This window comes from Sorex araneus, chromosome 1 (genome assembly GCF_027595985.1).
Source record: "Sorex araneus isolate mSorAra2 chromosome 1, mSorAra2.pri, whole genome shotgun sequence".
Taxonomy (NCBI): Eukaryota; Metazoa; Chordata; class Mammalia; order Eulipotyphla; family Soricidae; genus Sorex; species Sorex araneus.
The window spans coordinates 77,142,302-77,166,213 of NC_073302.1; the positions used below are offsets into that span (position 1 = coordinate 77,142,302).

A 23,912-nucleotide genomic window follows, 5' to 3' on the forward strand; every position below is an offset into this window, starting at 1 on the left:
TTTTAGCAAAATCTATTATCTATCATGTGTGTAATGAGAAGCCAAGGGCTCCTGTGGATCTTTGAAAATACATTATATAATCTGAAAATAGACAAGAATCCATTGCCTCAAACAAAAGTAAATTCTGCTCACTAATTCCACAGATAGTGATCTAGCCCTTTCAAAAATTTATTCATCTCTGATCTTCTTGCTATGCAAACTACCATTTTTCATCTCATTCTGTGATAGATATATTGAATTAATCCAGAACTAAAACAACTTCTTTCAAAAGACCTGTCTATCCACTTATCTTTGTGATCTAAAAGTTGCAATGACTATGGTTTTAAGGTACACAACAAAAAGGAGAAAGTACAATCATTGTTATAGAGCTAGATGGTTTCCCCGTCATAATATGCTATAAGTTTTTAATAACCAACCCTTAAACTCCTGAAATTTTGCCAGGATCTGAGAATAGATAGGGAGTGATGTGTTAATAAATAGAGGTCTTGGAGCAATAGCACAGCGGGTAGGGCGTTTGCTTTGCATGCGGCTGATCTGGGTTCGATTCCCAGCATCCCATATGGTCCCCTGAGCACCACCAGGAGTAATTCCTGAGTTCAGAGCCAGGAGTAACCCCTGTGCATCGCCAGATGTGACCCAAAAAGCAAAAAAAAAAAATAGAGGTCTCTTTCTGGTATGATAAAAATATTCTGATAGTTGATAGTGACAATAGTTGTACAATATAGCAAACTCCCTAAAGAATAGTGAACTATACAATTAAAGTGGGAAACAAGGAGCCAATGAGGAAATATAGAGGCTGAGGTGCTTGCCTGCTTACAGCTCTCCAACAACTCCAGGAGTGGTCTGTGAGATCAGGAATAAGCCCTAGGCACCACTAGGTTTGCCTTTGAACAAACAAAGAAAAACCCCGAAAACTTTAAGAAGACCAGAGAGACACTGCCTTCCAGAAATCTCACCTGTTCTATCCCCTAGAAAGAGCAGAGAGGCACTACTCTTCAGAAATCTCACCTGGTTCTATCCATAGCACCACATAATGTCCACTTAGCACCACCAGTTGTGATTCTGAATGCACAGAGTCAGGAGCAACACCTGAGCACCTCAGGGGATGGCCCTCAAACAAAAACAAAAACATGAGAAAAAAATGACACAAATCCCACCTCCCTCCCAAGTCTTCTACACAAATCCTGCCTCTCTCTCAAGCTTTATCTCTATAATTTACATAATGTTAAGATTCCCAATGGGACTGTTTCAAGTTGCCCAAGTGTCATCACTGAATACTTGGAGTTGAAACTGCATATCTAGGTCCTGAGTGTGATGGATGAGGGGTACGGTTTTCCCTGAATATTTGTTTTGGATATGGTATTTTTTGTTTCTTTTGGAGGGGGCATGGAGGTGCTCTGGTTCACACCCAACAGTGCTCAGTGCTTACTCCTGGTCCTGTGCTCAGGGATCAATCCTGTTGGGGCTCAGGTGACCATAAGCAGTGCCAGAGAGCAGATCTAACCTGGTTGGCTGATCAAGCTCTGTACCTACTGTGCTCTGTCTTTTAACTTATTGGGATGTTCTTTTTCATTGATGCTGCCATCCCCAAGCCCCCCTTCCTGGCCCCCATCTTTAAGGGTTTAAAATGTGGCAAAATAACAGAATAGTACTGAGCTGTAAAAATAGCAATTTTCTGATACATAGAAGAATCTGGAGAGTATCATGCTGTGTGAAATGAGTCAGAGGGAGAGACACAGAATAAAACATGTCAGAAGGCAAGAGACAGACACAGTGATCTCACTCATATGAGAGATATAAAGAAACCTAATAGGGGAATAACTAGAGTTCAAAGGCAATAGAAACAAAGAGAAGAATTGGTTCTTAGTAGGAAGCTTGTGGCTAGTGTGGGTGGTGGTGGTAAGGTGAGGAAGGTTGGGGAAGGGACCACTATGACAGCGACAGAGGGACAGAGGGAAGGAGTCATTCTGGACAGGGACTGGGTGCTGTAAGGAGGTAAAGTGACATGCATGTTGCCCTATCTGTAACAGTATTCTAAAAACAGGGCCTAAAATTGGGGATTTTGGGGGAACAAAAAAAAAAGAAAATAGTAACTGCCATAGAGGCAGGCAGGGAGTGAGTGGGAAACTGGAGGTATTGATGGAGAGTAGTGGACACTGGTGAAAGGACAGGTCCTCAAACATTGTATGCCTGAATCTTAATCATTAATAAATTTGTAAGTTTGTAATTCACAGTGATTCAATATGTAAGTTTTAAATGGGAGAAAAAACATCATTACAAAAAATAAAATAAAATGTGGTGAAAGACTGCCTCATCCTGTACCAGGCTGAATTCATCAGGGGAGACTCGAAGGGGGGAGGGCGTCCCTCCGCTTGCCCCAACAGAGCCCTGACAGTTGTAAACTCCAGAACCCAATCGCTGCCATGCTCAGGCTGATCTTCACAGGCTCCGGGCAAACCCCTCACGCATGAAAATGAATCCACCAAAAACCCCAGGTATGGAGGTTTTGTGATTGAAATCTCCAGGCTGCCATGGAGTTGGGAATGTGCCCCCTCCTCCATCTCACTGTTCTTCCAGCTGCCTGGCAGTCATACCCACGAACTGTCCCTGAACACCACATAAACTCATGAACGGCCACATCATCTCACAGTAAATGGGAGATTCAGTAAACATTTCTAATATTGATACTAGATGGAGGTGAAAGGGGAAAATGACCTTAAGAAATTCACTTAATTTTTGACTGTCCTAGAAATTATTCATTGACTGCTTTTAATAGATATGGCAAAATGTTGCTCTAATGAGATAGGAGAAGCATTTATTTCTTTTAGTTGATCCCTCTAGAAATATTGTTTCCAGCTTTTCTCTGAATGAACCAGAAAGGCATTCAGTGACTCACAGTGGGTAGCAAGAAGTGTCTAGAGGTTGTTCTGCAGGAAGCCAGGAAATTGGAAAAGAGAGGAGAAAGCTGGACAATGCAAGTGAATTGGGGCATTAGAACAACTGGATGTGCTCTTGTCCTCAGTATGTTAAGGTTTTCTTGGTAATGAACTGGAACTGCAAGCTTTTGGGTGTGATAGATGTAAAGGTGCTACAGACAGGATATAGGCCTAAGAGCATCTGCTGAGGCAAGGAGGCTCAAGGAGACAGAGGCAGCCACACTGGGGTCTTTCTTTCTTTCTTTCTTTCTTTCTTTCTTTCTTTCTTTCTTTCTTTCTTTCTTTCTTTCTTTCTTTCTTTCTTTCTTTCTTTCTTTCTTTCTTTCTTTCTTTCTTTCTTTCTTTCTTTCTTTCTTTCTTTCTTTCCTTTCCTTCCTTCCTTCCTTCCTTCCTTCCTTCCTTCCTTCCTTCCTTCCTTCCTTCCTTCCTTCCTTCCTTCCTTCCTTCCTTCCTTCCTTCCTTCCTTCCTTTCTGATAAATTTCACTCTACTTTCTCTTTACTTTGGTTACATTCAATATTTCAACAAAAAACTCACTATTATTGTTTGGAGTTTCCCCCCCAGAATCAAACCTGCTAAAAAGGAAGTATTTGATAATTTCTTTTCCATTGCTGGGAATGAAGAGATATGAGGTTTATCACGGCTGTGTGGTTTTGGATTTCTGTATTTTAGTATTTTAGTAACTAAGTCCAAGGAAATTTCTGCCAGAAATTGCATCATTGCAAGCGCGTACCTCCCATTAGTGGTCCTCATAAGATGGCAGTAGCCATGCCGTGCCTGGCCAGCAAGGAAAAGGGGAGCGAGAAAAACCTTTCCCCTCCTGGGGTGGCATGGGGCTGTGGCTTATTCCCAGTCTAGAGACATTTCTGCAAGAAGCTGCTGGTACCAAAAGTAGTTTAGATGGCCTTTGGAATCATGCTTGTTCAGCAGCAGAGAGGCTGCACACGTGAGATCGTCAGGGCTACATCTTGGTGGAGCTAGACTCTCATTTTTATGTGAAGAAACAGTATACGGCTTCACAGACAAACAACTCAGCAACTTCATAGACTCAAAACCATGGTCATAAGAAAAACTAAATGGGCTACTCTAAGACAAGACAAACACCTCAAATACACCAAATTCCTGAAAAAAGATGCCACAAAACCCCATAACAATAATCTCTCTCATGTCAGTAGACTAAACATACCAATTAAGAGACACAGAGTGGCAGGATGAATCAGACTTCAGTCTGAAGAAGGTAATAAGTTACAGTGAAGGTCATTTCTTTATCATCAAAGGATCTGTACATTATGAAGAACTCAAACTTCTAAATGTATATGCACCTAATGAGGGACCAGCAATGTACTCAAAACAACTGCTTATAGATTTGAAGTAAGTCATAAATACCAACACACTAATATTTGGAGATTTTAACACTGCTTTCTCACCTCTTGATAGATCACCCAGATTAAAGCTCAGCAAGGACATAGTCTATTTGAGGGAAGAAGTGGAAGAGAGAGGGTTAATATATTAATATATTATATATTAATTATATAATATAATAATATATGTGTGTGATTTTTCACCCCCCAAAAGGTGAATACACATTATTTTCCAGTGCACATGGAACATTCTCCAAGACAGAGCACATGCTGGGTTATAAAACATATCTTCATAAAATTAAGATGATAGAACTATCAACTATCTTTTCAGACCACAATGCACTTAGAATAGACGTGAATTAGACCCAGAAATGGAGAATCAAACCAAACACCTGGAGATTAAATAGCTCTCTACTGAATACCCAGTGGCTTAGGAGGAAATCAAAAGATTCATGGAAACAAATGAGAATGAAGACACAAGCTACCAGTGAAGCAGTGGGACACAATGAAAGCAGTGTTAAGAGGAAAGTCTATAACTATGCAAACATTCGTCAGGAGGAAGAGCCCACATAATTAATTTTACCCCGCAGCTTAAGATCTTGGAAAATGACCAACTAAAGAAAAATAATCCTGGCAGTAGGAAGGAATAATAAAACTTAGATCAGAAATTTACTAGCTGGAAGCCAAAAAAAATTTCAAAATATCAACAAAACCAAGAGCTTGTTCTTTGAGAAAATAAACAGATTGATAAACCACTATCAAGAATCACAGAGAGAGAGAGGAGAGGGGGTGGGGAGAAAAAGAGAGAGAGAGAGAGAACTTAAAGATCATCAGAGATTACTTGGAGAATTTTTATGCCACAAAACAAGACAACCTCAGAGAAATGGATAAATTCCTGAGTTACTATAACCTCCCAAGCTGAACCAAGAAGATTTGAAATACCTGATCAGACCTATCACTATTGAAATTGAAACAGTAATAAAAATTCTCCCCTCAAACAAAAAATCTGGCCTAGAGGGATTCACTAGTGAATTTTTCCAAACCCTTAAAGAGTACCTACTCCCAATCCATTTCTATTGTTTACAGGAAATTGAAAAATCAGAAGCACCCCCAAACAGTTTCTATGAGGCAAATATCACCCTGATACCAAAAGCAGAGAGACATCACACACACAAAAGAGAATTATAGGTCAATATCCCTGATTAAAACAGATAAATGCAAAGATCCACAACAAAATAATAGCAAATAGAATCCAACAACTTATTAAAAAATCATACACCATGAGCAAGTAGGATTCATCCCTGGGAGGCAAGGATGGTTTAACATTTGCGAGTCAATCAATATGATATGCCACATCAATAAAAAAGATAAAACCGATATGATCATATCAATAGATGAGGAGAAAGCAATTGACAAGATCCAGCATCCACTTATGATAAAAGCTCTCAACAAAATAGGAGCTTAAGGAACTTTCCTCAGTATAGTCAAAGCAGTCTACCACAAGTATTCTTTTATTTTCTTTTTGGGTCATACCTGGCAATGCACAGGGGTTACTCCTGGCTCATGGACTCAGGTATAACTCCTAGCGGTGCTCAGGGGACCATATGGGATGCTGGGAATCGAACCCGGGTCGACCGCGTGCAAGGCAAATGCCCTCCCCACTGTGCTATCGCTCCAGCCCCCACAGTATTATTCTTAATGAAGAAAAACTAAGATCAGGTACAAGACAAGGTTGCCCGCTCTCATGACTTCTATCCAATATAGTACTCAAAGTACTTCCCATAGCAGTTAGGAAAGAAAAAAGATATCAAAGACATCCAGATAGGAAAGAAAGAAGTCAAGGTCTCACTATTTGTAGATGATATACAATGTTTAGAAAATCCTAAAGTCTGTACAAAAAAGCTCCTAGAAACAAAGATTTGTTAATCCTCCCAATCCATGAGCAGGGGATGCATCTCTATTTCTTCATGTCTTCTTTTATTTATTGAAGTCGTGTTTTGTAGTTTTGTACAGGTCCTTCTACTTATTTAGTTTAGTTGATTCTGAAGTACTTGATTTTCCAAGGCACAATTGTGAGTGGGATTGTTTGTTAGAATAACTCTTTCTTCTTCTTAAGTTATTTGTATGTAGATAATCCACATATTTTTAGGTATTGATTATATAGCCTGCCACTTTACTATACAAACTCATCTTTTGCTGTTATTTAGAGGTTTATGCTATCTCGTTTTGGAACTTCCCTTCTTTCTTTCTTTCTTTCTTTCTTTCTTTCTTTCTTTCTTTCTTTCTTTCTTTCTTTCTTTCTTTCTTTCTTTCTTTCTTTCTTTCTTTCTTTCTGTCAAACACACTTTACTAGTGTCAAGCTTCTTTTGAAAAATATTTCTTCCCACTTTTAATTTCAAAAAATTTCGCTCAAACTTTATTTTATTAAAGCACCATGAGTTATGTTGTTATTCATAGTTGGTTTTTTACATACAATGTTCCATCATCCATCCCTTCAGCAGTACCAACTTTATACCCAGCGTTTCCAAGTTCCCTCCCCTGCCCCACACCCTACCTCAAACTGCCATCTTGACAGGCTGGTTATTAATGTTTAATTATTACTGTTTGGTCTTTATGATTTCAGTGTTGTTGGGTCTGCAGTTTGGCTATTAGATCTATCATTCCTTAACACCACCAATACACTTAAATCCCTGTGACTCCTGCTATTGTTGCTTTATATCTACCTCTTCTCTCCCCTTCCCCTTCACCCTATTTCTTTCCTTCTACTCCCTATCTATACTCTGGGGCCAAGGGTGATCTAGGAAGCCCCACCCCCTTTAAGCCATTGCATTTACTCATCAAGCTAGTCTAAACATCAAATATAATATCATCCTGTATTTATCCTTATTCTTCTGATTTACTTCATCTAACATGATGTCTTCCAGTTCCATCCATGTTCCAGCAAATTGCATGGTTTCACCATTCCTTACAGCTGTGTAGTATTCCACTGTGTATATATCCCACATCTCCATGATCTACTTAGCTGTCATTGGACATCTAGGTTGATTCCAAATCTTAGCTGTTGTACTGAATGCTGCAATGAATAGTGGTATTGTACATGCATATGTCCTTTTTGAATAAACGTTTTTCTGTCCTAAGAATAGATACCCAAAGGTTTAATTGCTGGGTTGATGGGTAGCTCAATTTTAAGTTTACTGAGAACCTTTACCTTGATGCTTCTTAATTCTATCCTCAACTAGTTATTCTGCTCCTTAGAGCTTATAATAAGGGTTTTTTTTTTTTGTTAAATGTCACCTATTGTCCATCTTGTCATTTCCAAAGTGGAGAGAGCCCCACTTCCAAAATGGAGAGAGTCCCACATCTAAAAAGGGGAGATGTGGGCAACACAAGTGCTTGGGCACCACATGTGTTGCCATGTGGACACATGTAGCACATGGTCTCAGGCAGCAAATGAGTGTCCTTTCTTTATTCAAGTTGACTTTTGAATCTTCTCCTTAGGTAAGAGTCCATTGCTATGGAGGTTGCCAGGAGGTAGAGTTGAGCATGGTCAATGGTATCACTTCTATCACTTGTCATCCCGTTGATCTTCAATTTGCTTTAGTGGGCACCAGTAACGTCTCCATTCATCCTTGTCACGTGCTAGTGTAGCCCAGTGATATCTGCTCACTCCAGGAACACTCAAACCATTCCTTCAGGGCTTTGATGAAGAAGTCTGATCATTTCACTCATGAGTGCCCATGCGGTCTTTTGATGTTCTGTGGAATCCAGTCAGTAACAGCTCTAGTCCAGTGGTCATCTGTGAATCACATTTCGTGTCCGGCCCACCTGGTTTTTGACGCATTGGCAAATGAGACAGCATCCCTGATTCTTGACCATTGATAATGGTTGGTCTCCGGATTCCTTCTCTCACTTGAGTAAAATGTGATACTCCAAGCATAGCTCTTTCCACTCCTTTTTGGGATACCCGAATAGCATTCTCATCCTGTTTTTGTAGGGCCCAGGTCTCTGAGGCATATGTTAGTGCAGGAAGAACGGTGGAGTCAAAAAGATGTGCCTGGAGTTGAGGTTCTTCGTCCTCTTAACCACTTCTTTGATGCTCTTGAAGGCGTTCCATGCAGCTCTCTTCCTCCTGTGCAGTTCTGGCACCAAGTTCTTCCTCATGTTGAGTTCTCAACTCAGGTACAAATAGCTGCTGCATTTGGAGATGTTCATTCCATTGAGAGCAAATGGAACATAAGGGATTAGTTTGTTTTTTTATGAACATTGTTTTGCTGAGATTCAGCCACAGTCCAACCTTTCCACACTCACGGTCGAAGTTGGCCAGCATTTGTGCCACTTGGCTAATGTTTGCTGTTATGAGAACGATGTCATCAGCAAAGCAGAGGTTGTGTAATTTCCAACCATTCATGGACTGTGCAAAGCTATCTTCACTCCCATTCCTTCCCATTCCAGTCGTCGCATGACGTTCTTGAGGGTAGCACTGAAGAGTTTCGGTGGAATAGTATCACCCTGCTGAACCCCTCTCTTTACGTTGATGATCATTTCCTTGTAGAATGGTGAGATCCTGGTGGTGAATATGAAATACAGCTCGTGGAGGGTCTTGATGTAGAGTTTGAATGCCTTGTTTGGCTAGCGCTTCGATGACCGCTACAGTCTCAACAAAATCAAAGGCTTTCTTTAAATCGATGAATGTTAGACAGAGCAGCATCTTGAACTCTTGCGAAACTTAAATGAGCATGGTCACCGTGTGGATATGGTAGATCATGCTGAATCCTCTTTGGAACCTAGCTTGCTCACATGGTTGTCCTTCATCTAGTGTTCTGCCTATTCTATTCAGGATGACTTAATTGAACAACTTGTAGAGGATGGACAACAAGCAAATTGGGTGATAGTTGCTGATGTCGTGGATATCTTCCTTCTTGTACAATAGAATGGTCTTGCTGGTTTTCCATTGTGATGGAACGTTGCATGCGGACAGGTAGTATGTGAAGAGCTGAGCCAGTGTATTGACGAGTACTGGCGACAGATTCTTCAGGTGTTTGGGTCTAACCTTGTGTGGACTGGGTGCTGTATGCGTTTCTACCAATGAAATGGCATGTTAGATTTCAGAAGGGAGGGCACTGGGGACACCATATCCATCCTACGGAATTTTGTATGTGGGCAGATATACGTGGCTGTCGAAGAGACCTGAGTAGAAGTTGTGAATAGTCCTCTCCATTGCCTTTCTGGAAGATGTGATAGATCCATCAGGATGTCAGAGGGCATCTTGGTCTTGTAGTTGGTGAAGGACAGGCAAGCATTGCGAATACTTTTCCCGGCTTCCAACACTGCTGCTATTCTCTCTTTGATGTCTTCCTTTATCGCTTCTCTGCATAGCTTTGTGAGCTCGGATGCTAGCTTGTGGTTGCCTGAGGCTCTTGCCAAACAACGTTGGCGAATGAGCTCGAGAATTTCTGAAGACAGCCGTCTGTTTGTGGCTTTCCCACTCTTGGCATTCTTCATGCAGTCATGGAAGTGCTGAACCAGTCGATTGTATTCCTCATAGATGTTCTCAATGATGGCATCTTCCCATGTTGCCACAATAGTGCCAAAGAGCTCCCACGTGGTGGTCATTCTGGGAGTTCTCTTCTTAAACTTAAACTATGCAGAGCTTTCTCCCCTGTCTGTGAAGTAGAGTTTTGCACAATGGAGATGGTGGTCCAGTTCCATTTGGAATTTTGGCACAACAGCGACATCGGTCAGGCAAAACCTTCGATTGAATTTGATGTGGTCAATTTCATTGTGGAACTGTCCACTGGGAGACTCCCATGTCCAACGTTTAGATTCAGCCTTCTGGAACTGTGAATTACCATGGATGGTCTTAGATGACATGATGAACTCAGACAGTCTCTCACCCTGTTCGTTCCATTCTAGGCCATGGGACCCAATGTGGAGTTCTTTGGGCAATCTTCTTGATCCTCTCTTGGTATTAAATCACCGACAATGATCTTGTAGAAGGTCTGGTCTTCTTTATAGAACTTCTCCAGCTCCATCTAGAACTTCTCAATTTCTTCTACATCATAATTGGATGTTGGTGCATAGATGACTAAGATAGAAACTGCCAGCAGTGAGCCACATATATTCAAGCACAATTGTCTGATTCCGGTTGCTAGGCATTCAAATGAATCAATGCTCATGGCCATGTTCATGTTGACAAGTACACCGACTGCTGCTGTTGTCTCTGTTGTCGCATGTTCTTCTCCAGTGTTGAAAATAGCATGATGTGATCAATGCCTTTTCATTTCAGTCAGACCAATGATGTTGTAATTGATCTTCTGCACTTGCACCATCAGGTCCTCGATGGGTGCTTTCAATGCCAGGGTACGTGCATTGAAAATAAAGACAGTCATTTTAGTCTTTCTTTGTTTTGGTAGTCTAGTTCGTCCCTGAGATTTTATCAGCCTCTCCTTGCTCATTCTTCTTAACGCTGACATATTGGGGTCTCTTTCGGTGTCAGGCAAATGAGGCCCATTGTTGTTCCTGTTTTTGGCATATTGAATATGCCACGGGTAGCTTGTCAGGCTCTGCTGTGTGGTCAGGGTACTCTCGGTAGCTTGCCGGGCTCTCCGAGAGGGATGGAGGCTATTAGGGCGGCCTCCAATCGCCCTTACAGGTGTTCCTATGGTTCACACCGTATTTGAAGCCCACTGAATATGGTGTGAAAATTACAGAAAATGGGTATTAAGTGTTTTATACTGAATCATGCGGCAGCAAAGCAGCCAGGTGGTCTGGAAAGTGGCCTGGAGCATGGTGGTGGCTGGGTAGTGGAGGTAGTGGAGGTGAGGTATTTATCTGGCTCCAGTAGGGTAGGGTGGGTTGTCTGGGTTTGATCCCTAAGGCGGGGCACCGAAGATTTGAGGAGGCAGACAGAGTATCTTGTTTCTGGCTCTCGTTGAGTCTGGAGTCCAAGGTCGCAAAGTTCTGCTTTACCTGGTTCTGTGGGGCTTCACTCATGTGTGAGTTTCGGTCCGAGTGTTTAGAAAGCAGCCTGGAGCATGGCGGTGACTGGGTAGTGGTACTTCTGCTGGTACATTTCAGTTCTCATAGTTTCTTGTGTTTTACTCACTACCTGTGCCATCATTTAGTTGAGCCCATTAGACATCATCACCTTGGTATCACTACACTAATTCTCTAATGATTTATAGAGATTGTTGTGTTGGTTGAGCTTTTTGCTAATTGAACTCGGGTGGGTTTCCATGCATCTTCCCTACTGGGTTTGCAATGCTCCTGTGATGTCTTTGTAGTTAACCTTCCTGGGACTCTCTGAGGAGTTAGGCTGTTCTTTTATGTCTCTGCTCATCTTCACCCACAGACCCCAGAAAATATAACTGTGTACTGTATGAAATTTCATGAGCAGAGCTGCCATGTAGCCACATATACAAAAGATATGGTGCTGGACTGGTTAATATATCCAACTAGACATTGAGGCTGCTAGGGCATAGCCAGAAGGGGATGCAATCTGCCTCCATTCCTAAAGGGACCAGGAGATGTCAGTCTAATATTAATGCCACCTGAGGAGTGGGGACATGAGATGTGGTATAGGGCCCCTACCAAAACCTCTTAAATCAATATATTTCTTTATTTTATTTTATTTTTAATTTTTTTATTGAATAGTTACAAGCTTTCATGTTTGGGTTACAATCTCACAATGATCAAACACCCATCCCTCCACCAGTGCACATTCCCCGCCACCAATATCCAGGGTATACCCTCCGTTTCCCACCCTCCCCCTGCCTTCATGGCAGACAATATTCCCCATACTATCTCTCTACTTTTGGGCGTCATGGCTTGCAACACTGAGAGGTCATCACATTTGTTCCATTACCTACTTTCGGCATGCATCTCCCATCCCAACTGGTTCCTCCAGCCATCATTTTTTTAGTGGTCCCTTCTCTATTCCATCTGTTTTCTCCCCTCCACTCATGAAGGAGTCTTCCAGCTATGAGGCAATCCTCCTGGCCCTTGTATCTACTGTCCTTAAACCTAGAAGGCACATGCACACTTTCTCCTTTTAACCTTTCACTTTCAGTCTCATGTAGTTCAAGGTAATTATGACCAAAATGTTTGAGTCTAAAGTGAAATCCACATAATGAGAAGAATGAAAGTTGCTATTCTAAATTCACAGTTAGATTTTTCTGGATTGTATAAATGGCTTTATCTCAGAGAACATCTATTTCCACATGCTAGAGATGAACACTCAGTAATCTCTAAAAATATAAAACAACTTTCCGTGGGAAGAAAGTCTTGTCATAAGAATAATTTGGCTGAATCTTAAGAACAGTTAGTAACCGGGCACTGGCAAAATTGGTGTGTTTATCTTTGAACAGATCATATACCAAGTGGCTTAGAAAAAGAAGAGATGCATGAAGCATGTGTCAAAGGTAATGACTGTGTTATGCAAAAGGATAAATCTGAGAGGAAATCTATGCCATCTTTGCGATTCTGTGGAGCTCATCTGGAGCTTAGTAGTAATGACAGGGGATAATAGAGCAGTGGAAATTTCTGACAGAGAAGGGACCTTGTGGTGTCACTAAATAGACCCCTAAAGCCTTTGAAATATTTGTAACGAAGATCTGAGAATGCCTTTGTGATTATTAAACTTTAGCACTAGCAGTACCTCGACACTGAGTTAAAACTTACTCTCAGAGTCATCTCCAGAGTTTCTGATTCAGTAGTCCTGGTTAAGTATATATATATATATATACATATATATGCATATGTATATGTATATATATTTAGAATATTTATTCTGTGAACTGAATTGTTATTTATTCAGTACTGCACATAAAATCATTAGCAATAGTAATTGCCAAACATTGCTGATGAACCAATAAATTTATTAATCTACACTTAAAGTTATCCTATTATTTTTTTAATTTATTTTTTATTTTATTCTTTAATTAGTGAATCACCATGAGGGTACAGATACAGATTCATACATTTCAGAACTTGTTTTTCCCTCATACAATGTTCACAAACACATCCCTCCACCAGTGCCCATTCTCCACCACCAATAAACCCAGTATCCCTCCCTCTCCCAATCCCATCTCACCCCCACCCCACCCTGCCTCTGTGGCAGGGTATTCCCTTTTGATCTCTCTCTCTCTCCAATTGGGTGTTGTGGTTTGCAATAGAGGTATTGAGTGGCCATTGTCTTCAGTCTCTAGTCTACTTTCAGCACGATAAGAACTTATATTTGCAACAAATTTTAAGTTATTTGGATACTTTTGTCCAAGATTGAAATATTGGAGGGTGAAATTGATTTGTTTTTCCTTTCCTTTACTCAGAGTATATGCTAGAAGTGAGCCAACCACCATATTTGGGCAGAATTTTGTTACAAGAGTAACAAGAAAGCTTTAACGTGCAAAAAGAGGTAAAGATTCATGTTAAAAAGTCCCACATCTTGATTATAGGTCCTAAGGGATATATATAATATGTAAGATATCATAAATTACATATATTAGAGACATATTATATTGCATATACAATATGTTTATATTATATCCCTTGCAACTCATAATGTTATATATAACATAATATATGCAACATGATATAATATAATATATATATCAGTCCTGGGGTAGACTGCAAATACTTCTGTCTAATGCATCTTTGCATTATAGTTTTCAAGGCAAATGCATGACAATCATATACTAGATAAAATGATACTTTACTCACATAGAAAAGAGACAGGGTGAGAACAGTTCGAATCATGGGTATCATTCCCCATAATCAGTAGTATCTCTGGTGGGTAATGCTGCACAATTCAGTTATGTGAATTATTCTTGTACAGTAAAAGACTGGACTGGAGTGATAGCACAGCAGGTAGGGTGTTTGCCTTGCATGCAGCCAACCCAGGTTCGATTCCTCTTCCCCTCTCAGAGAGCCCGGCAAGCTACCGAGAGTATCCCGTCAGCATGGCAGAGCCTGGCAAGCTATCCGTGGTGCATTTGATATGCCAAAAACAGTAACAAGAAGTCTCACAATGGACACATTACTGGTGCCCGCTCAAGTAAATCTATGAGCAACTGGACTACAGTGCTACAATAAAGGAAACCTTCCCCTTTACAGAGAGGACAGACATAACAGTGACGTTATCCAACTACTATATGACACACACACTTTATTATATATTTGGTTTTCTCAGGGCTTACTTCTTTTCTGTGTGCTGACAGAACAAGACAAGAGAATTGTCTTGAAGACAATATAGGATGCCAGGGATTGAACCTGGGTTGGCCAAGTGCAAGGCAAGCGTACTATCTTTCCAGTCCCAGGATCTTTGTTTATTCTTGTTTTTTTTTTTTGTTAGTTTGTTTTGTTTTTTTTTTTTTTTGGGTCACACCCGGCGATGCACAGGGGTCACTCCTGGCTCTGACTCATGGTCTCAGGAATTACTCCTGGCGGTGCTCGGGGGACCATATGGGATGCTGGGAATCGAACCCGGGTTGGCCATGTGCAAGGCAAATGCCCTACCCACCATGCTATCCCTCCAGCCCCGATCTTGTTTATTCTTAAAAAAAGAAATCATCATCATCCCATTGATCATTGACTTTCTTGAGCGGTCTCAGTAACGTCTCCATTCGTCCTAGCCCTGAGATTTTAGAAGCCTCTCTTTTCTCGTCCTTTCCAATGATGCTGCATTGGAGGCTCTTTCAGGGTCAGGGAATGAGATCCATCATTGTTACTGGTTTTGGCATACGAACACACCATGGGGAGTTTGCGAGGCTCTCCCATGTGGGCAGAAAACTCTCGGTAGCTTGCCAGATTCTCCCAGAGGGAGAACTAGGTTATAAGATGTTAGGAGATGTCTCACTTCCGAGAGCTTGGCTTTATAGTTTCTGGATGTTGGCCATTGGTTGGATTACACAGCACTGGCAGCAGTCCCTGGATGTGACCACCTAGCTGCTGGAAAATAGGGAATCTGGGCAGAAGAGGCCCAGTCCCGATCCAAGCAGGCTTGGAGATCTCAGCCCAGGGTCTCACACACTTGTGTTCCTCTGACGGTTCCCTCATGCGTGAGGCTCATCCAAATGTGTGGAGAAGGGCCTTGAGCATGGCTGTTGATAGGCTCTGGAGGTCTTTGGTCTCGGAAGCTCTGCTCAGGGCAGGGAGGGAAACAAAAAGAAAGAAAGAAAGAAAGAAAGAAAGAAAGAAAGAAAGAAAGAAAGAAAGAAAGAAAGAAAGAAAGAAAGAAAGAAAGAAAGAAAGAAAGAAAGAAAGAAAGAAAGAAAGAAAGAAAGAAAGAAAGAAAGAAAGAAAGGAGAGAAAGAAAAAGAGAGAAAGAAAGAAAAAGAGAAAGAAAGAGCAAAAGAAAGAAAGAGAGAGCAAAAGAAAAGAAAACAATGAAGAGAAAAGTTCTAGTATAATTTGCTCTTTGTGTTGCTTTATGTTATGTTTATTTTTGCTCTAATCTTTATTATGTCCTTTCTTCTATTTACTTTAAAATTTATTTGTTGTTAAGCTGTGAGATTATTTAGGATATGAACCTCTGGAATGTCTCCAGTGATCGATGCTCTTTTTATTATGGCTCATTTTTTAACTTTTAATAACCATAATTTACAGCACTGTAATTGATAAGGCTTCATGAATACACTGGTTTAATACCACACCACTTACTTCACTGTCTCCCCCCTCACCCTAGTCCCATTTCTACTCTCCTATTCTTGTTTAGCTCAGTTCTATAGACCAGTATGAGGCTCTGTAGCCCTTGGACAATTGTTATTCCCTTACTATGTTTCTTTATATCCCACATGAGAGATAATTCTATATTTGTCCCTCTTCTTCAGATTTATTTCACTCAGCAGGACATTCTCCAGATCTCTTCACATATCAGCAAATTGCATCTTTTCTTATTACCAAGTAGTATTCCTTTGTGTGTATCTTCCATGGCCTCTTTATTTAATCCAGTAAACACCCAGGGGAAAGGTAACAAAAATAAACAAATTGTACTATAACAAGCAAAAAATGCTTTTTATGTTAGAAGAAAGTGAGATGAAGAGACACCTTACTGAATCGAAAGTATTTTTGCACCAGGTATCTGATAAAGGGCATCCAAGACATATAAAGTATTCACAAAGATGTACAACAAAAATCCAATAATCTCATCAAAAAATAGGGGGAACAGATGAATAGATACTTTCTCAAGTAGTGCTTTTCTCCACTCATGTGTATGGTCAGTAAGCACATGAAAAAGTTGTTTAAAACAGCAGTGAGATATCATTTTACATAAGAGCATGGCACATATCAAGAAGACAGGAAAATATCAGTTTTGGTGAGATTGATGACAGAAAAAACCTTATTCACTATTATTGGGAATATTGTCTTGGTCTCTACTGAAAGCATTATTGAGATTTCTTTAAAAACTCAGAATGTTCTTCCAAATAACACAGAAAATCCACTTTTTGTCAGTTACTCCACCAAACACAAAAGCATCATGAGAATATATAAACCTGTATCTGTACCCCCACTGTGATTCATTAATAAGAAAATAATTTCAATTACCTATGTTCTTTGTAGCAATTAGTAAAATAAACAGGATATGAAAACACTTAAATATTTAATGGCAGATTAGCATGTATAGAAAAGGTGTGGACTTTGTGCACACTGGATGTCCAGAAACTAAAAAAGATGGATATTTGCAGTTCACTAAACTTGGTTGCAACCAGAGGATATCATGTTGTGAGTCAAAGGGAGAAGGATAAATCCTGGAGGAGCTCATTATTTTATTGTATGGCATCTTAAGAAAAAATAATAAGGGGATAAATGCAATAAACGATGACAAAGAGTTAGCATAGGATTACAAAACTCAAATCACCAAGCAGTGGGTAGGATGGTGGTGGGCAGCAACATGAGCTAAAAGTAACATGGAGAAGATTGTGTTGTGGGTTGTGGGCAGTTTGGTGGGACAAGGTGCTGTAATGATAGAAAACCATAAGTGTTAACTCTATTAGCCATACTAGATAGCCATGTTATATAAATTATTTTTTAAATTGAATAACTGTCACAAAGTTGTTCATGATTGAGTTTCATCATACAATGTTCCAACACCTATTCCTTTACCCATGCATATCTCCTACTCCCAATGTCTCCAACCCCTCCTTAGGCCTCTTTCAGCCTGCCTCTTTTCTTCCCTCTTTCTTTGTCTGTCCTATTTTCCCTATAGGCACCGTGATTTGCAATAATGTTACTGAAAGGTCATCATGTATCCCTTTACCTACTTTCAGCATTCAGTTCTTTTGTAAATAATTTCCAAGTATTGTCACTCCCCCATCCCATTGTGGCAAATTTCCTAACAGGGACCAGTCCTCCTGGCCCTTGTTTCTGCTGTCTTTGGATATTATTCACATGCTATGTTTTTATTTTTAAAGATTCTGTAGATGAGTGCAATCATTCTATGTGGCTCTCCCTAAAAATGGTGAAAATGTTCAAAAATACTGCGATATTAGGTAACACTTTTGTTTTATTTGCAGTGCCAGGATCCAACTTCACAAATGCATGGAAAGTTTTCTACTTCTGAGCTACTTACCCCTCCCAGAAGGTACAATTTTCAGTTTTTTTTTCTAATCTTCCTTTTCATACTGACACTTACATTCATTTTAAAAGACAGCCCATTTATGACATTTGTGTATGATTGTATACTATTAAAAAAGTTAGCTAAGGTTTTCTTTTTCCATTCTCTTTCTCTTTTCTAAATTAACCCCCATAAACACATACAAATCACACATTTATAAATGCTAGGAAGAGTTTATAAATAAATGCTTTTCTGGGTTAAATTCCCAAACACATCAAATAGTATTTCTGGAGGCCAGACCAGAATTTTCAAAAAATTCTTCAGAGATTTTAAGGAGCAGCCACATTTGAGACTGACAGTAGTGACAGAACTTACTTTTTTTTTGTTTTTGTTTTTTGGGTCACACCTGGCTCTGCACAGGGGTTACTCCTGGCTCAGCACTCAGGAATTATCCCTGGCGGTGCTCAGGGAACCATACGAACCCAGGTCGGCCGCGTGCAAGGCAAACCCCCTACCCGCTGTGCTATCGCTCCAGCCCCCAGAACATACTATTTTAAGGAAGATTCTTACTCAAGGAATAAAAATTGAAAGAGAAAAAATATATAGTCTAGTCATTTGAGTTTTTTTTTCCTGTAACAACTCGTATGATTTTTATTTCATGAGCACAGTATTTGCAGTTTGACAGCCATACGCCCTCCGCTCTGACTTCACTTTACAATAAAGTAGCAGTAGATATAGGATATTCCGTCATGGAAGTTACGGGCATATATACATGAATAACACTCCTCAGAAATCACTCTCTATGTACACTCTCTCTTTACACGGAAACCAGACTTGCTGGAAGTAAAAAGGTTTTCTAGGAATAAGACAGTGAGAAACCACCATGTGACCCCTGTGTGCTCCCTGGGAGGGGGCGCCCATTAACCCCCATTTCCGGGGCTTGTTGAGTCAGGAATGGAGCAGTGAGTTTAGACGTGGCTGGACAAGAGCACGAGGGCAGTGACAAACCCCGTGGGCCGTTGTGAGGCGGGGGTGGGGGGGATGTCTGTGTGCCTGTCATGTTAATACTGTCACAACAAAACTAGGAGTCAGTGGCATCTCGGAAGACTCGATGGCAGGGAACGTGTGAGCACCGTGGCCGTCTGCATCGTCTCTGGGACCCGGACCGGGCACTGGAAGCCCTGCATCCCCGGGGCCTACCTGGGTAGAGAGGAGAGGGCTGCCGCGGGGTATCCCTGGAAGGCTGGAGGCAGAATTGCGTATAGCCGGTCAAGCATCCTGCAGCGGACCATCTTTCTTAGAAACTGGACAGCAGAATTCGAGGTATCAATGCAGTTCTTAAGTTTGAAAGCTTGGAAAGGGGGCCTGCTTCAGAGAGGGGCCCATCCCTGAAGCGTCCACGTGACGTCCTGCCCGGGGTTCCGGAGGGGAAAGCCCCCCACTCCAAGGGTGGCGCCGGGCGGCTCTGCGGGAAGAGCCCGCCTGGAGTTCACCTGGGCAAGAGGCCGGGGGCGGAATAAAGCTCCCAGGAAAGCAACCAGAGGCACCTCACAGCAGGTCGGCCTGGCCCTGCATGAGCACTCTCCGGCTGAGCAGCCCGGGGCCTGCCTCCCTTTGGCAAACGTGCAAGCACCCGTGCGCCGGGCTGTGCCCCACAGGAAAGGGACCCTGAGTGGCTCAGGGCCGCCCCAGCCTACGCCTCCCCCCACGCCCGAGGGGGGCAGGACCCCCCAAAGATGGCCCGTTTCCAGCTATGTCCACTCTGCAGCACCTGGCAGGCTAGGGGCGGGGCGCGGGGCGGTGCTGTCTTGCCCTTTGGTCAGAAGAATCCGCAGCAGAGGCTGCAGTTCTGCCGCGCGGCGCCAGGGGGCGCGATGCACACCCTTGCTGAACCCGGGGCGCCAGGGTCTGGCCGACACTTGGGCGCCCCCGCAGCGCACAGTGAGAGCATGTCCGGAATTTATAGCTGCCGTTCGAAAAATACTTCTGTTAGAAAGTATCTTTCATTATAATTTCAGAATATAAAAAGCATATAAAATCTATAATTCTATATATCTGAGAAAAAAATTCTGAATAAAAAACTTCCTTTCAGGGGCTGGAGCGATAGCACTGCGAGTAAGGCATTTGCCTTGCACGCGGCCGACCCGGATTGGAATCCCAGAATCCCATAAGGTCCCCCGAGCACCTCCAGGAGTGATTCCTGAGTGCATAAGCCAGGAGTAACCCCTGTGCATCGCTGGGTGTGACCCCAACCCCCCCCCCAAAAAAAAAGAACTTCCTGTCCTGTGGCGACGTGAAGCTGTGGCTTCTAGAAGGGTCCCCTGTGCCGGGCCAAGGTGGTTCCCGTGTGCACGCGGCTGGCTAACAGCCCTTCCCGCCCAGTGCGGGCTCTGCACCGGGGGAAGCTTCTAGAAGGGCCGGGCGGCCCCCTTCTCGGTGCAGTGGAGAGGAGGTCAAGTCTGGGCATGGTGGCCCTGGTGTCCGCTCCCCAGGGCCCTAGCGCGCAGTGGGGCTCTTGCCTCCCAGAATCTTCTGGAAGAGGCATCCGTGGGCCACCGTCGTGGCTCCTGTCATGGTCCCCGTCGGCCTGGGAGGGAACTGCAATCATTTTTTTGCTGTGGGGCTTTGGTTGCCATTTGACCCGTCCAGGCCGGGAATGTTATTTTTTGTTGGCAATTCTCCTTTTCCTTGTTGCTAACATGGGTTGCGACTGATACGCGCTCTGATGGATTTCATCCACTCGTCCTCCTCCTCGGGGCTGGGGGCAGGGACGCGGTACACCACGTGATTACCCTCCACCACGCGCCCGTCCGCCTCGGTCTTACAGGCTTTGATCACCTGCCCTTGGTGGCTTGGGTTCTACAGCTCGAAGCAGCTGGGCTTTCGGGGGCCTTCCACCTCCCGGATACTGAGGTTCTCCAGCGGGATGATCCCCGGGGATCTCGTACTCCAAGTACGAGAGGCAGTTGTCGGTGAGGATGAACCACCGCCGCTTCCACGTCTTCGCGCGCGCCCAGCTTCAGCAGCCAGCCCTAGCGGTCGGGGTTGAAGAAGGTGTGAGTCAGGTCGTCGCCGTCCCCCTCCGGGGTCTTGAACGGTTTATTCTTGATGCTCTCGTACAAATTCCGCAGCAGCTCCTCGGGACGGTCCCCGTCGATGCCGCGGTTCGTGGTGACGAGGCGCTCGGCCGTGGGCTTGGCGCGCACGTTGTGGTTGTGGAGGCTCGTGTTTAGCATGATGATGGCGAACGCCCGCACGTAGCACGTGTCTGTGGACCGGAAGACCCCGGGGTTGCACAGGCAGTAGCGGGCAGCCACGGTCTCCATCATGCCGTGCATCCTCTGCGCCTCCCCCGGCAGCCGGAAGCGCCACAGGACCTGTCTCAGAGCTTGGGCGAAGTTCAGGCCGGCGAATTCGTGCAGCTCCACCAAGGCCTGAAGCGCCTTAATGTTGAACTCGTCCCTCGCCCCCAGGTAGCCCCCGATGGCCTTCCCCTTCGCCTTTGTACAGGAAGGATCTGGGCCACGTCCTCGGGTGCTGTCTGCGCAGGTCATTCTCGATGAGGAACTGGATCCCCTTTTGGGGTTCCGTGTTGAACTTCATCCTGCCCATGGCGACCTGCTTGTTCCTCTGGGATGTTTTACTCTCCTTCACCGGAGTCAGGTTGTCCATCTCTGTCATCACCTCAGCACTCTTGTACTTCAGTCTCTCAATGTCATCAGTGAGCTCCTTTTCCCTTTGACGAATGTCCAAAAGTTCTTCTCTCTCTTCTAATGACAGGTCTTGGGGCACGCCGCAGCCCGCGCCGCCGCCGCCGTCGTCCATCTCGGGGTCGCGCCGCGGCCGGCAGCAAGGGGCAGGCGGGGAGCACCCGTGTCACGGCCCCTGCAGCGCGCGCAGCTGGGGGGTGGGGGTGGGGGCTCTGTCGCCGCTGGGCAGACAAACAGGCGAAAGAAAATGACAGGAGCTAGGAAGGAAGAGTTGGAAAGGCAGCATGAGTTTGCAGCAAGGCTTCCCTCCTTCAGATAAGAAAATGTTTGTTTAGATTGCAAGGAAGGTGAAGAGAAGAACCAGAAAGGGAAAGGAGGACCTTATTTATTTCAGAGTGCTGGAGACGCTCTTAGACAGAAGGGGCAGACCAGAGGATAAACTGGCGAGAATGATACTTTCACAGACAGACATGCAGTGCTGGGCATTAACACTGAGACTGCAGCATAAAAAGCACACAATTTAACCCTTTGAATCGTGTCCCCAACCCCTCAAATTATCATTGACAATTAAGTAATTCATTGTTTTAAATGGCTTTCTCTGCTGTGGGTTGGACTGGACTGATCTAGAAGCCCAGTAGGATTCACAAGGGGTACTGCTTTCTATCTGTTAAAGAAGGTAGATTTCTATGGGAGCAGGAGGATGAGTAATTTTTTTTAAATGAAATGAGCGCAGTAGGTCAAATAAATTTCGGAATCTCAGATTTAGCACCTTGCCTCTAATCTTGTGATCAATTGAACAAGCTCCTTTTTATTTATTTATTTATTTATTTATTTTTTTACAACACGCAGTAAAAATTTATTCATATTAATAACTCCATTTGTCATGGGGGTTGTTGCTTAGATGTATGGGATGGCACATGCATGCTGGCTCTCTGAGGTTACACAGGTGCTGTCTCTCTGAGGTTACACAGATGCTGGCTCTCTGAGGTTACACAGGTGCTGGCTCTCTGAGGTTACTCAGGTGCTGGCTCTCTGAGGTTACACAGGGCTGGCTCTCTGAGGTTGCGCAGGGCTGGCTCTCTGAGGTTACACAGGTGCTGGCTCTCGGAGGTTGCACAGGGCTGGCTCTCGAACAAGCTCCTTTTTAATTTAAATTGGTTTGATCTTCTTTAGGTTGCTTGCAACTCAAGAGCTCCAATGGATGCTATGATGAAGTTAGCATATTGCTTGTGAATAGTTTAGTTGTCTTCAACCATGCAGGAATTCTATTTCTTTTTTTTTTTATAATGTAAGGGCACTGCTATTCAGCCATTGATTAAATTGACTGAGGAATTCTATTTCTTTTGCTAAGAAAAACTGATACAATGAATCTAGCCAAAATAAATAATTATTGGAAGATTAATTATAGGATCTTGCACAGCAAATAGAAGTGGGAATAAAAAAATATTAGCCAGCAGATTAAAAATGCTGGCTTACATAAATATTTTGACAGATCTGTTTTGTAATAACTTGTAATTTCCGTTGTAACCAATTAATCTTTGCCATATCTGAAAGTCGTGTCTGGACTCAGGCAGATTTCACCTTGACAGGAACTGCTGACCTGAGGAAGTGTTTCTATGGTCTGCATAAGAGTTCCTAGACCCCCATCTTCAGATTCCCTATAGACTCTGGGCTCTTTTCCAAAATTTCTTTGTCATCTCCACAAATGGATTCAGTTGTTCTGAGAAGGCAGAATAGATGTTCATTTATAGTGTCAATTTTTGAAAGTAAACACTTAAAAACAATAAGCAGAAAGACTGATTTATGCAATCCAACCTACCTCAAACTCCTTCAAACATAGTAAAGATCTCAAAGATAGTGGTGCTGTGTTTTCAGTTGACCGTATTTGGACAAGGACCTCCCCGACTCAGCCATATTATGATGAGTCATCTTCGTGCATTCCTGGTGGTACTGCTTTGATTTTTTAATATGATCTGTTATTTACAAACATAATTTATTTATTTATTTTGTGGAGGAGGAGGCATCAACTCCATGATGTTTAGGAGTTACTTCTGACTCTGCACTTAGGAATCATTCCTGGTGGTGCAAGGGGATCATTCAGGATGCTGGGAGTCGAATCTGGGCAAGGCAAGCACCCTACACATTCTGGCCCACACACCTTATTTCTTGTCATTGTTCCTTACCTTCTAGAAGACAGGGACAAATAGATGGCCTCTTGTAGCTCCTCCTCCACTCAATTCTCCAAATGATCAAGTCCTATTTGTAATCAGATGACATTTATGACCATGAGATTCAGTGTCAAACTGAGCAAATGTTTTGACAGCAGAACTGACTCAGCGATCTTTCTCAAAATACTG

General features: G+C 42.9%; 1 pseudogene; it reads right to left on the reverse strand.

Annotated features, from left to right (window-relative positions):
• Positions 1–20,504: 20,504 nt before the first annotated feature.
• Positions 20,505–21,670, reverse strand: LOC101541389 (cytohesin-3-like; annotated as a pseudogene).
• Positions 21,671–23,912: the final 2,242 nt, after the last annotated feature.